The 12,911-nt window shown below is 47.0% G+C and overlaps 1 protein-coding gene across 6 annotated transcripts in view; it reads left to right on the top strand.

The window, feature by feature from the left end:
• Positions 1-509: 509 nt before the first annotated feature.
• THRB (thyroid hormone receptor beta) overlaps positions 510-12,911 on the top strand; it is a 292,504-nt gene continuing 280,102 nt past the window's right edge. For 2 of the 6 annotated variants that reach the window (XM_066584927.1, XM_066584922.1), the window contains exon 1: positions 520-616. The gene's annotated coding sequence lies outside the window, so the exon portion shown is untranslated. Of the gene's footprint in view, positions 715-865; positions 946-12,911 lie in introns of those variants that run through there. The other 4 variants (XM_066584928.1, XM_066584923.1, XM_066584924.1 and 1 more) reach the window with 4 other exon arrangements.

Genomic DNA, 12,911 nt, shown 5'->3' on the forward strand with positions numbered 1-12,911 from the left:
GGCAGTATAGACAGTATATACGGTAGGCTCCAGCATGGAGGTGCACTAGGCAGTATAGGCAGCATACAGGCTCCAGAATGGAGGGGCACTAGGCAGTATAGGCAGCATATAGGCTCCAGCATGGAGGGCACTAGGCAGTATATAGGCTCCAGCATGGAGGGGCAGTATATAGGTTCCAGCATGGAGGGGCACTAGGCAGTATAGGCAGCATATAGGCTCCAGCATGGAGGGGCACTAGGCAGTATATAGGCTCCAGCATGGAGGGGCACTAGGCAGTATACAGGCTCCAGCACGGAGGCCCCGGTATACAGCCAGCACTCCGTCCGCTGCCATCCCCGCACCCTCCAGCTGTCAGCCCTCCTCCGGCCGCCGTCCCACCTGCACACATTCTCCCACATGACGGGGCTGGAGCTTCCCGCCTCACAGTACAGTGAGAGGCTGTCTGATGTGCAGCGGAGGCCGCAGCCTTCCCTCCTCCTCCTCCCTCTCCCCGCTCTCCCGCCCTCCCTATCCTTGTTCGTCCTCCCCAGGCAGGTCATGTCAGGACATCCCAGCGCCCTGCCGCACAATCAGCTGTAGCGCTTCCTCCGCCGCCGCTCGTCCCTCTGCCTGTCAGGTGAGCCGCTCTCTGCCTCCTCGCCGGTCCCCGCAGCCTCCGCCGGGCTGTGCACGGCTCGGGTCTACGTGTCACCCTGACATTACTATGGCTGTGAGGTAATTCCTGCTCTAATGTGTCATGTATGGCCGCGGTCATGTGACCCCGGGATAGTGGAGCCGCCGCCGTCCTGTCAGGGAGCTCCGGCTGACAGCTGAGTGCAGAGGTCCGGGCTGTGCTGGGACTTGTGGTGCGCGGCGCTTGTACTGCTGTCATCTGCGGGGACGCTGACTACTGGAGCAAGTAGCTTTCACTATTCTCCATATTCTGGCCGTGTCGGAGCCGTGTATGTATGTATATAATATGTGATGGTTCGGGGTTGGTGCTGGGCACAGGGGCTCAGTGGGCAAGACTGTGCTGAATGCAGTGGGTAGGATTGTGTTAGGTTGCACTCTGCTTGGCATATAAGGGCTTAGTGGGTAAGACTTTTCTAGCGGCAGGGTGCAGTGCCTCAACAGTTAGAACTGCGCTGTCACAGGGGCTCAATAATTAGAACTGTGGAAGGCTTAGTGAGTAGGGCCATGCTACAGGCAGGGGCTCAGTGGGTAGGGCTATGCTGCATGCAGGGGCTCAGTGGGTAGGGCTGTGCTGCATGCAGGGGCTCAGTGGCTAGGGCTGTGCTGCATGCAGGGGCTCAGTGGCTAGGGCTGTGCTGCATGCAGGGGCTCAGTGGCTAGGGCTGTGCTGCATGCAGGGGCTCAGTGGCTAGGGCTGTGCTGCATGCAGGGGCTCAGTGGCTAGGGCTGTGCTGCATGCAGGGGCTCAGTGGGTAGGGCTGTGCTGCATGCAGGGGCTCAGTGGGTAGGGCTGTGCTGCATGCAGGGGCTCAGTGGGTAGGGCTGTGCTGCATGCAGGGGCTCAGTGGGTAGGGCTGTGCTGCACGCAGGGGCTTGGACTGTGTTTGGGACAGGGGAGTAGTGGGAAGGAATGTGCTGGGTCTGGTGAGTCAGTGGGAAGGATTGTGCTGCGTCTGAGGGGTCAGTGGGTAGGACTGTCCTGTGCACTGGGGCATAGTAGGTATAACTATGCTGCGTGCAGGGTCTCAGCGGGTAGGACTGTGCTGCGTGCAGGGTCTCAGCGGGTAGGACTGTGCTGCGTGCAGGGTCTCAGCGGGTAGGACTGTGCTGCGTGCAGGGTCTCAGCGGGTAGGACTGTGCTGCGTGCAGGGTCTCAGCGGGTAGGACTGTGCTGCGTGCAGGGTCTCAGCGGGTAGGACTGTGCTGCGTGCAGGGTCTCAGCGGGTAGGACTGTGCTGCGTGCAGGGTCTCAGCGGGTAGGACTGTGCTGCGTGCAGGGTCTCAGCGGGTAGGACTGTGCTGCGTGCAGGGTCTCAGCGGGTAGGACTGTGCTGCGTGCAGGGTCTCAGCGGGTAGGACTGTGCTGCGTGCAGGGGCTCAGCGGGTAGGACTGTGCTGCGTGCAGGGTCTCAGCGGGTAGGACTGTGCTGCGTGCAGGGGCTCAGTGGGTAGGAGTACTGGAGCAGTATTTGCATGGAGTTTGTCTGTTCTCATCTTCTGCATACTGCAGTTTCTACTACATGCTGATGCTTCACCGTTGTCCTCCGCTGCAGGTTGCGTGTCGGTGAGACAGCAGAACTAGGTTTTGAGCCCCATTGTGGACAGGATGACCGCGCTTCTGTATATGTGGGTGCTATATGGAAGTAGTTTGAGGTCTCTGTATGGACAGCACATGCATGTAGGCCTCTATAGACATATCCCGTATGCCGCAGGCTTGTATGGCTCCACGTATGTAAGCTCTGAGATCAGCACTGACTTGTACATTGTATCCATCAGCAACTTTGTATCGATATTCTATGCCTCCTCCTAGTGATCCAGGCATGGCGAGCATACATGTCATAGTGGTGCCACCGGCGGTGACAAGGGCTCAGTGCTGATGTTCTAGAATAGATGATGGTACGCCTGGCATCATCTGGGCAGACAGACGAGTCCGGTCATAAAGTCAGTGGGAAATAAGTAGAAGCAGTCAGCACAGTGTAGAGTAGGTCAGCCATGATCTGCCGTGTCTCTGTCATAGGCGCTGCTTTCTAGGCACCCCAAGCGGGGACCCCTGCTGGTCCTGAAGGGGTGAACAGTTCAGTGATGCCAGAATGGATTATGTGAAAGAGAGAGTTTTGTTGTTTTCTTATCCCCCTTTAGCTTTTGGGAAGAATACAACGTGTTCTCTCAGCTGAAGAGATTCCTGCATTCTTGATGAAAACATTGGAGGGAGACAGGTCAGATGGAAGAGTGTGCCAGCCAGTCTTTTATTGCAGACATTTTGGTGTAAACTAACCTAGTTCTTCCCGTGCCCACCCTCCCGCTCCCTCCCTTCATGGGCATTTTACAGACACTTGGGCGTTTGCCAACTGTGAAGTTCACAGACTGCGAGTGCTGCTACCTTGTCCTTGTTTGAAATGTCAGGCCTGCACGCTCTTAGATTGTGCTCCCTTTGCTGCGCCGATTTACTCCTAGCTGGTTACACGTCATTCACTCATTCGTGTTGCTATGATAATTCGTTTTTTTAACTCCTTGTTCTCTTACAACATTAGTCAGACAGAAGCCGGGCCTTTTATATAGCAGGCTTTTCAGGTCATCAATCTCATTAGGATTATCCAGTACTGTCGCTATGTTCCTGAACAGCAGGCTGGAGAATGTCCCCACTCATGTGATCACTTCTGTTGCTCATTTTATTGCTGTTTAATTGCTGGCAAATGAATAGTAATTTATGTTTAATAGTCAATCTGAGATGCTGTTTACAACCGTGCCTCATCCAAGGGTGGTCAAAAATGTTTAAAAAACTTGTTTTTGTTTTTTGTATTTACAAACGATCTAGTTTGTATGCAAGAATTGCTTCAGTTTATATTAAATATTGCATTAACAGCAATTCCAGGATGTATTCTAAGCTGAATCTAAATCTGGGGCAGAAGATACAGGAATGCAACTGTAGATGGGTCGAGGAGCGCAGGCCTGGGGTGTCCCCTCATTTTCGGAGGGGGAGGCTGGACCGGTGAGGCACCTCTGGGAGGGTGAGAGGCTTATCTTGGCCGGAGTCATAGTACCTCATAGGTGGGCACATCAGTACTATTGTACCTTGTCACCACCGGAAGCTAGGGGTTTGATAGTGCTTGCATAGAGGAACGCCCGTGTCACGTCCCTAGCTCCCGAATTATTGAACGCCTAGCTCCCAATTGGTGGAATAATTGAAGGTCCTAGTAGCGTGTGTATCCAAGGCAATCCACGCTGCTAGGAGCTTGCTGGACGTCTAACCTAATCTCCCCTGCACCCTGTAAGCCCCTGGCGCTAAGCTCTTCGCAGGCCCTTGGCCCTCCATTCCTTCCCATGCAGACAGCTGCAGCCGCACATACCCCCAACTGGAAGCAGCTTCCCCGCCAGTGCCCCAGAACGCGGCTCCCCCGCTCTATGTTTCACCGCAGAGAACGTCAGCAGCAGGGAGGCCACAGCGCCGGGGAACACTGTCTGACATCCGGCGGCCGCAGAGAGAAATTACACTGAGGCTGGGGAGGAGAGTCACATGGTTGGCCAAACGACATACTGGAGGAGGACAGCGGCAGGGAGCACGGCTCCGTCACATGCCATGGTGCTGGGCGACACAGTCACAGCGGTGCCGCAACACAGGCCGCGCACTGTTTGACAGTGCTTGCATAGAGGAGCGCCCCTGTCAAACCCTTAGCTTCCGGTGGTGACCAGATACAATAGTACCTGGCACATCTAATGGCAATAGATGTTCTGGTCATATTGTGGATCGCTGTTGAATCTCGAGTGCAAGTAGACCTGGGGCGTGGCAGTAGACCGGAGCGGTCTTGGATAAGCAATAACAGGATTGGGTATCTCTGCTACTGACAAACTTTAACAAAAAACAAAACTGCAGAAACAACGAATGACCGTGTGTGGGCCGTGAATCTCAATCACGTGCGCCTGGTGACCAGGGAATTAAACAATACTAGTTCCTATAGTCATTGGGGATGGGAGAAGCTACCCAGAAGTGAGAAAGAAGGGGGAATCGGGCCCCCCTTTCTCATGATCAATGGGGTCCCAGCAATTGGACCCATACTAATCTATTAGTTTTTTTTACTTATCCAATGGATAAGTAACAATTTGAAAAAAAATATTCAGTCTTTAGAGTACTGGTTAAAGCATGAGCCGGTCAGGACAGTTGAACAGTTATGGAAGGTAACATTTATTACATCTGTCAACTTCATCACTTACTGACAAACTCCTTTGTGACACACTTACGACTATTTGCGTCCTAATTGCACATACCCCTGCAGTTGGGACGTAAATAGTCGTCCGCAGCACATTCTGTGTATGGAGTAGGCTCGGAAGCGAAACGCGCACCATATGGCTTAGGTATCTGCTGTCTTTGACCAGATGTGTCATTCCTAGCCAGTTATACCCTATGATATTATCCCTTGGGCATTATCTGGATACATTTTTAACAATCGCACTATTTTGTTAAAATCTGAATTCATGCTTCTTAAGAGACTATTGGTACATCTTCCCTAGAGTGTGTAATAGGCACATGCGATGGTTGTGCCAGGAGAGCCCATGGCGCATGTGACAAATATAGTCAAAGGCTCCCATTTACTAGATGGAGGCCCAAATAATGTCCTTTTGGCCTTTTGTTGAGGCTGTATACATCAGCATACCTTTTTATTTCTACTAAGCCCATACAGGAATACGCAGCAGACTGTATTCTCCTATACAGTAGCCACAACAAAAAATGTATTTTGTGCGGTATTTTTTTATTTTGGTCAGTGGACTATGTCTACCACTGGAGGTATATAGTGAGTGCCCTAAATAATATTATATCTTAATGGGATATCAAAGTATTAGTGAAACTCGACATTAGGGTCCAAACCATCAGTTAATAGGGGTGAGAGCCATGTGTCAAACCAGATCATATCTTTAATGTTCATTTTGCCTCTATATATCCAAAGTATCTCCACACTATCTGTCATGTTTGAAAGTGTTAAAAAAGGTTGTAAACCTCAATATATATTATTGAAAGGGCATAAAGGTAACAAGCATATTACCCCTAAAGGGCTTGTATAAAGTGTCGACTGTACTGTTCGATCGGTTTGCTCTGTCTATATAAGGTGTGACCAGATGATCCAGCCAGCAGATCTTTAAGGCCAAAGGATCTGATCTGCTGTGTCTACCATTGGCTCGTAGAAGGAGGATCAGACCATTTCCATGAATTGGCTAATGGCGTTCTGGCTGCGGCTAGAACGGGTCTAATTTTGGGACACAGTTGTCTGAGATAATTTAACCTGGAATGCGGAGAGGTGGTAGCTCTCCAGAGAGCGAGGCGTTCTTACACCTCGTTACGTAAGGCTTCAATTTAAAAAGAAAAGGGTTGGGAATCTCCCTTAGGGCTCCCACAGTTGGGTTTTTTAACGCTGCATTTTTTTAACGCAAATGTCAATGGAACTTTCTAATATTAAAAAAGCATCGTAAGTTTGTGCTTTGCGATATTTTTTTTTATTTTTTATTTTTTTTGTGCGATGCGTTCTTAACATTAGAAAGTCCCATTGACATTTGCATTAAAAAAACGCAAGTGTGTGGGAGCCCGTAGGCAACTCTCACACAGGCGTTGGTGGCGTTTTTCCAAGGGCAGAGCTGCTTAGTGTGAGCGCAGTACAAGACCGGCAAAGAAAGCTGATGGCGTCACCACTTTCACTTTCAATCCCAGCAGCATAGAACGCTACATTCAAAAATACGGTAAAATGCTGTACACAACGTTCTACCACGTTCTTGGCAGCATTGAAAACGCTCCTCATTGACTTCAATGGGTGACCTCTCGCGCTTAATGATGCTTAAATGCTAAAAATATAATAGCCAGCGCTCAAAAAACGCGGTGTTCAAAACGCCATGTTTGAACGAAAGTGTGAGAAACCCCATTTTTTTTAAGTCCATCTTGCATGTGTCAGGAATCAGTCTTGTTGTACCAAGATTCACTTCGATCACCAATCCACAGGATAGATAATAAATGTCTGATTGGTGGTGTCCCATCAGAGACCCTGGATGATCCAAAGAACAGGGGTCCTGTGTCTCCCCCCTGCTCACTTTGGACGCACTGCACTCCTTGCATTGAGGAGGAGATTGAATGGAGTGGCGTACAATGTGCATGAATGCTCCATTCATTGTTAATGGGACTGCAGAGATAACTGAGCACTTGCACTTAACTATTTCTGTCAACTCCATGGCAGTAAATGGAGAGCCGCCATACTTGTGTGGCCACCACTACATTCAATCTGACGTCACTTAGGGTCGGTGCTGTGAGCCCATGGTGACAGGAGAGGGGGACATGAGACCCCCGATTTACAGGACCCCCACAAATCAGACTGATTGGTCTGATTCTTGGCACAACCCCTTTAATGGGTTTTTTTTTTTAACCACCTAGCCACGCAGAAAAACAATGTGTAACATAGCCTATACTCATATACCCATCCCACATAAGTGTACACTGAAAATGTGCTTTGTACCTTCTATGTAGTAAATGACCTTCTGCAGTTTCAGACTCTCCGCCTAAGGCTGCATTACTGAGAGAATCTGAAGATATTTCCTGTTCTGGTTTTAGACCGTCTTAGAACCTCCTAACTACATGCATAGACAGCATTTTATGTATTTTCTTCCAGTTAGTCAGCTGACTAGTAGTAGGAAACCTCTGGGCACCTGCCATATTCTGAGGGGGATACAAAATATGTAACTGTTGCAGTTTCTTGATTCCCAGCGTATTCATACTGTACCTATTATGCCTATATTGTATACACAAACTTTCTAGATGACCTAGAACAACAATAGGAGCAGGTCTTTTTGTTCTGGACTACTGTACAGTGAATGGGCATGCCTGTTTATCTTTCTGCTTCATTAAAAGAGTATTTAGTTAATGGGAAATGTTCTCTATTATATTGGAAAAATGTTATTTATTCATGAAAAATAATGTAGAGTTTATCATCAAGCAGCGGGAGTGTTGGGGCTGCTCAGAGATGGTCATGGGTTGGGGGTTCCTTATCTCATTTACTGCCTAAAGAAGTGGTGTGCAGGATGGGGTTTGGAAAAGGGCAGCGTCGCCTATGGCAAGCACTTAGAGGAGGAGATGAAATGTTGGGGTGGTCGTGCTTGCTTGTCTCTTTCCATACCTCCCATAGGCTACAGTGTAGAGACCAATGCATCTGCTCTGTCAGCTTTTAACTTGCAGCTTATGCTGACCAGCTTGGCTGGCAGAAAAGACTGAAGAACCCTCACATATTGGGGGAGTAACCTATAATTATTTTTAGGATGATTTTCATTAACCAGGGGCATTTTTGCTAACTACTTAAAGGGGTTGTCCCGCGAAAGCAAGTGGGGTTATACACTTCTGTATGGCCATATTAATGCACTTTGTAATGTACATTGTGCATTAATTATGAGCCATACAGAAGTTATTCACTTACCTGTTCCGTTGCTAGCGTCCTCGTCTCCATGGTGCCGTCTAATTTCAGCGTCTAATCGCCCGATTAGACGCGCTTGCGCTGTCCGGTCTTCTCCCTGCTGAATGGGGCCGCTCGTGCCGGAGAGCTGGTCCTCGTAGCTCCGCCCCGTCACGTGTGCTGATTCCAGCCAATCAGGAGGCTGGAATCGGCAATGGACTGCACAGAGCCCACGGTGCACCATGGGAGAAGACTCGCGGTGCATCGTGGGTGAAGATCCCGGCGGCCATCTTAGTAAGGTAAGGAAGAAGTCGCCGCAGCGCGGGGATTCGGGTAAGTAATAAACTTTTTTTTTTTAACCCATGCATTGGGTTTGTCTCGCGCCGAACGGGGGGCCTATTGAATAAAAAAAAAACCTGTTTTGGCGCGGGACAACCCCTTTAAGAATGCACTAAGAATACTAACCTATCATAGAATGGTAGAGTTGGAAGGGACCTCCAGGGTCATCTGGTTCGACCCCCTATTGTTAAAAATATCACAAAGTGGGTAACAAAAAATACCTTGCTATTTTATTTAATAGTTCTTGTTTTCTTGGGGTTTGTTCACATCAGCATTGAGGTTTTTTCCATTTATAACAGAAACTACAACACTGTGCGGATCCATCAAATGACCAAGACTCTCAGCGCCCAGTGGACCACATTGACCTACAATGAAGTCCATTGGGTTCCACAGACGTGTCCGTTGTTTTGATGTGAAAATAGTCCTGCATTTAGCGCTAGCTTTCTTGTAACAAAAAGACAATATACAGTGGAGTCTCTTATCTAGATGTGAACGTTGAGTAAATGATTATTTTTATTTGTGTTCCCTAAAGAGGCTCCAAACAGCTTAAAATAACTTTAGGTGCCATGCTCTTTTTTTCAAAAAAGTTGGAGCTGCACTGTATTCCTGGTTTTCTGTCAGCTCTTGGTTACATCAGCGCTACAATCGCATCCCATCTTTCTATCCTGTAGCAAAATCTCTGGCAGCGTTGGTGACTGTCGAGGATTCCTAGGTTGACGGCATATGGCACAGGGCCCAACCACAGGGATGACTTATTCCTGACTCCCTTGATCCTGTACTCACGGCAACATGGAGCCTAAGTAACACCCAGACACTGTCTTGCACTCCACAAAAAAATCTTGCTGCCACCATTGACCAATTTACTGCGAGGCCAGTCAGCTACCTGGATTCTGCCAACTGACTGGATGTGGAGACTACTGGCTCTCCAGCAGCCCAAATTGCCACACTTATCGGGGTCTATAAAGATTAAGACTTTATTCCAAAATGCTGGCAGTGCTTACAGTATAAAAAACGGAAATGTACAAAATATATATATAAGACAGATATTGAAATTAAAAAGAATAGAAACGCGAGTTCCTATGGATTGGCTAATTCACGAGATGGGAGATGCACAGTTCCTTTTAGTCGGGGGATGCCTTTTATTCATGTACAGTCCTCTAGAATCTAACAAGCTGGGGTTTGTGCCTCTAGAGTCTTAAAGGCTCCACTACTCACACCGATGACCTCCTACTTGTGACCTCAGGGAGAGGTCAGCTGAGTGTATGCACAAAATACAATTCAGTATTTTGGCCCTATTTCCCCAGGAGGTGCTCAAAGAGGTAAACTACGGCTGCCATATTTAATATTGTGATTTTATCTCTCCATAGATATCAAACACAATATACCAGGAGTTTGTTAGTTCATAGGATTTGCACTTAGACCCGTTCCTATGAGTACATGATGGTGAAGTGGATGCGTTGTGTTCAGCAGTACTTCACAATTCCGAAGATATAATTATCTCCATGCTATTCCTTACTGGTGAACCATAATTTCAGTTATTAATTTCTCCTACTCCAGTATTTAAATCTTGTTATTTGTATAGTGCCAACTTAATCCGCAGCGCTTTCGGGTAATTTTATTTATTACCCCGCAGCAAGCTTGAGCCAACTACCTGAACCAAGCAGGGATTGAACCTACAACCTTCAGGTTATGAGCAAGAGTTTAGCAGTCTGCACCATACTGGGCTCTGGAATGGTTCAGAGATGCAGGATCTGGGGGTTGTAAATCTGTGAGTGAGGAGGACTTCACTCGATAGCGCCTCCTGTGACCCCTGGTAACTTTGTTACCCCCCCCCCCCCCTCCTTGACTGACCTGAATTTGTTTGTGGATCTACGGAAAAATATGCGTTAGAAATGCGCTGCATAGCTGCGGATTTCTGCTGCTGTAGTACAGGCAGAAGGACAAATCTGTACTGATTTCTACTGTGTGCACAAACCCTGACATGTCATCTCCATTTCTGGTTCATTGAATGTGACCCCTAACCACCACTCAGAATTGGATCTGGCTCACCGGGTCCGAACGGTTTGGGAACTCTGGTATAGCGCATTTTCCAAAAGGTCAGGCAGCACTCTTTTATGTGTGAATCTACTTTAATGTTGTGTCTGTTACTTGTAAAGGATTTCCTTCTAGTCTTCTACTTTTCAGACGTGAACAATGAGGGAGGTCTGTCACAGGAAGACTCATGAATATGCAGATATAAACAGAGGATGATATTGGAAACAGTAAGGATCGCTTCTATAAACCAGTCACAATAAAAACTATCCATCCAACTCCTGCAGGAAGGACAGCTGGTTTATACTAGATATTCTCTCGGAGTTGCAGCTGATGAGGATGAATGGTTCTTAAGTTATTAACATGAAACATATGAGTTTCTTATGTTTGATTAATAACAGCCTGGTAATTATTATATAAACAAGAGAAAAGCCGTCTGTGTCGGGGTTTATTTGTAGTGAGCAATTGATTGTAATACGGTACATAGTACAGAAATAAAGTTAGAAGAGTGCCAAAAATGTGCTGTTAGAGTTTCGTAAAGGTTTTATCCAACTTTGCAGCCATTTTTAATGCTCCAGTGTATCTAAAATAAAACTTAAAGGGGTTTTTCCATTTGAGTCATCCAGTTTAAATGTGCTGCAATTGTAAAAATAAATCTTTCTCTCCATATGGTGGTTCCTACAAAAGTGCCTTGTTCTCCTGATGTTCTTGTGTGAGTAGTTTCATGGTTTTACTACTAGTTGCCATAGGGCATTCAGCAGTAGTCACTACGCTTGCATAGTTTCTCTCGACCATTCTCCTTACCCAGTGGCTTCTTTGAGCATGTATGGTACGCTCCTGATCAATGTGGAGTATTACGGAAGCCGTCCAATTACCTAAACACTACTTCTATCCCCCATATAATGAATGGACTGGAGGGGACATGGAAGGTGATGGACTGGGAACAGGGTGAATGTTTTGCTTGGGCATCAATCAGGCAACCATTGTGGAGGGGCTATAAACTGGGGAATTTTTGGACAGGGGAATAAATGAAGTGGCTGGGCTGCTGTTATGCTCTGCATTTACGTCCACATTGAGGAGTGTGTATGTACAGACCAGCACTGCCATTACAGCAACGCTGCTGACCTGAGATATCAATCCCACAGAGAAATGTGGAAGTGAGACGACGCTGATCAGACCTGAACTCCAAGCATCATCCACACTATATGGTGCTTGTAGTTCGGGGCAGGAGACTCGCAGTCAGGGTGTATCGCTCTTTTATATTATGGATGCAAAAACATGGCCGAAATACGGTTGTGTATTCGCAGCTTACGAAACGCTAATCAAACACAAACCAGAAAATGCACAAAAAATGCTTAAAGAAATCCTAGCAATTCCTCTCTATTCTCCCCTTCCTGCGACCTTTTTATGTCTTGCATCGCATTCAAAACTAAGAAATGGAAGGAGAATTCTTCTATACATGTTCCAGAACATCAACCAATTTTCCCTTTTCTCCCAATAGGGTAACTGGTTTCAGACAGCAACTTCTCCCGCTGCTCTGTTTGCAGAAGTAGCCCAGGACCACTAAGCCCAGTCCTCTTAGTGCCGCTCCTCTATCAAAATATTTCTTCCGTTTACTGTTATCCTTCAGTTGTGACTTTTTAGTGTTCTTTAACTGGAACGTTTCATCCAATGTCTTCTGCGCTCACTCTTTTTTTATAATGCATTCTCACACCATGAAAAATGTTATTTTACTGAAAAGAATCAAAATGAAAGATATCAAATATATTCTGAGGCAAGGATTGTGTTAAGAGTTCAATCAAGGTCTATGGGTCAGTAGGTGAATTTGTCAGTAACTAACTGTGCTAATAACTGGAATGGCAGGATACAATCCCTAAAGGCATTGCATTTTTATTAAAAATATTGTAAAGTATGGTATATGTGCAGCAAAAGGGGACGTTCTGGAGATGGAAGATAATAGCTGTAGCATTGATTGAACTGAGAGTACAGACAGGTTGGCAGAGAGGAGAGACTTGGGGAGGAGCAGTGTTGTACAAAGTTGTTTAGGTTAGTAACAGAGAAGAAACATTTGTATCCTTTTGAGCCATAACTTTGCTGTGATGGATTAGAACTAGTATGATTTACAGAACAGTAATAAGTTACAGTAGCCAACCATAAGGAATGATTGGGACAGGATTAGTGTCTTCACAGTGTCCGCAGCGAGGACAAATGTGGGATATACTGTTTAGGTGAAGTTAAAGGGGTTGTCCCGAGGCAGCAAGTGGGTCTATACACTTCTGTATGGCCATAATAATGCACTTTGTAATATACATTGTGCATTAATTATGAGCCATACAGAAGTTATAAAAAGTTTTTTACTTACCTGCTCCGTTGCTAGCGTCCTCGTCTCCATGGTGCCGACTAATTTTTGGCCTCCGATGGCCAAATTAGCCGCGCTTGCGCAGTCCGGGTCTT

Source organism: Eleutherodactylus coqui, chromosome 12 (assembly GCF_035609145.1).
Source record: "Eleutherodactylus coqui strain aEleCoq1 chromosome 12, aEleCoq1.hap1, whole genome shotgun sequence".
In the NCBI taxonomy this organism is placed as follows: Eukaryota; Metazoa; Chordata; class Amphibia; order Anura; family Eleutherodactylidae; genus Eleutherodactylus; species Eleutherodactylus coqui.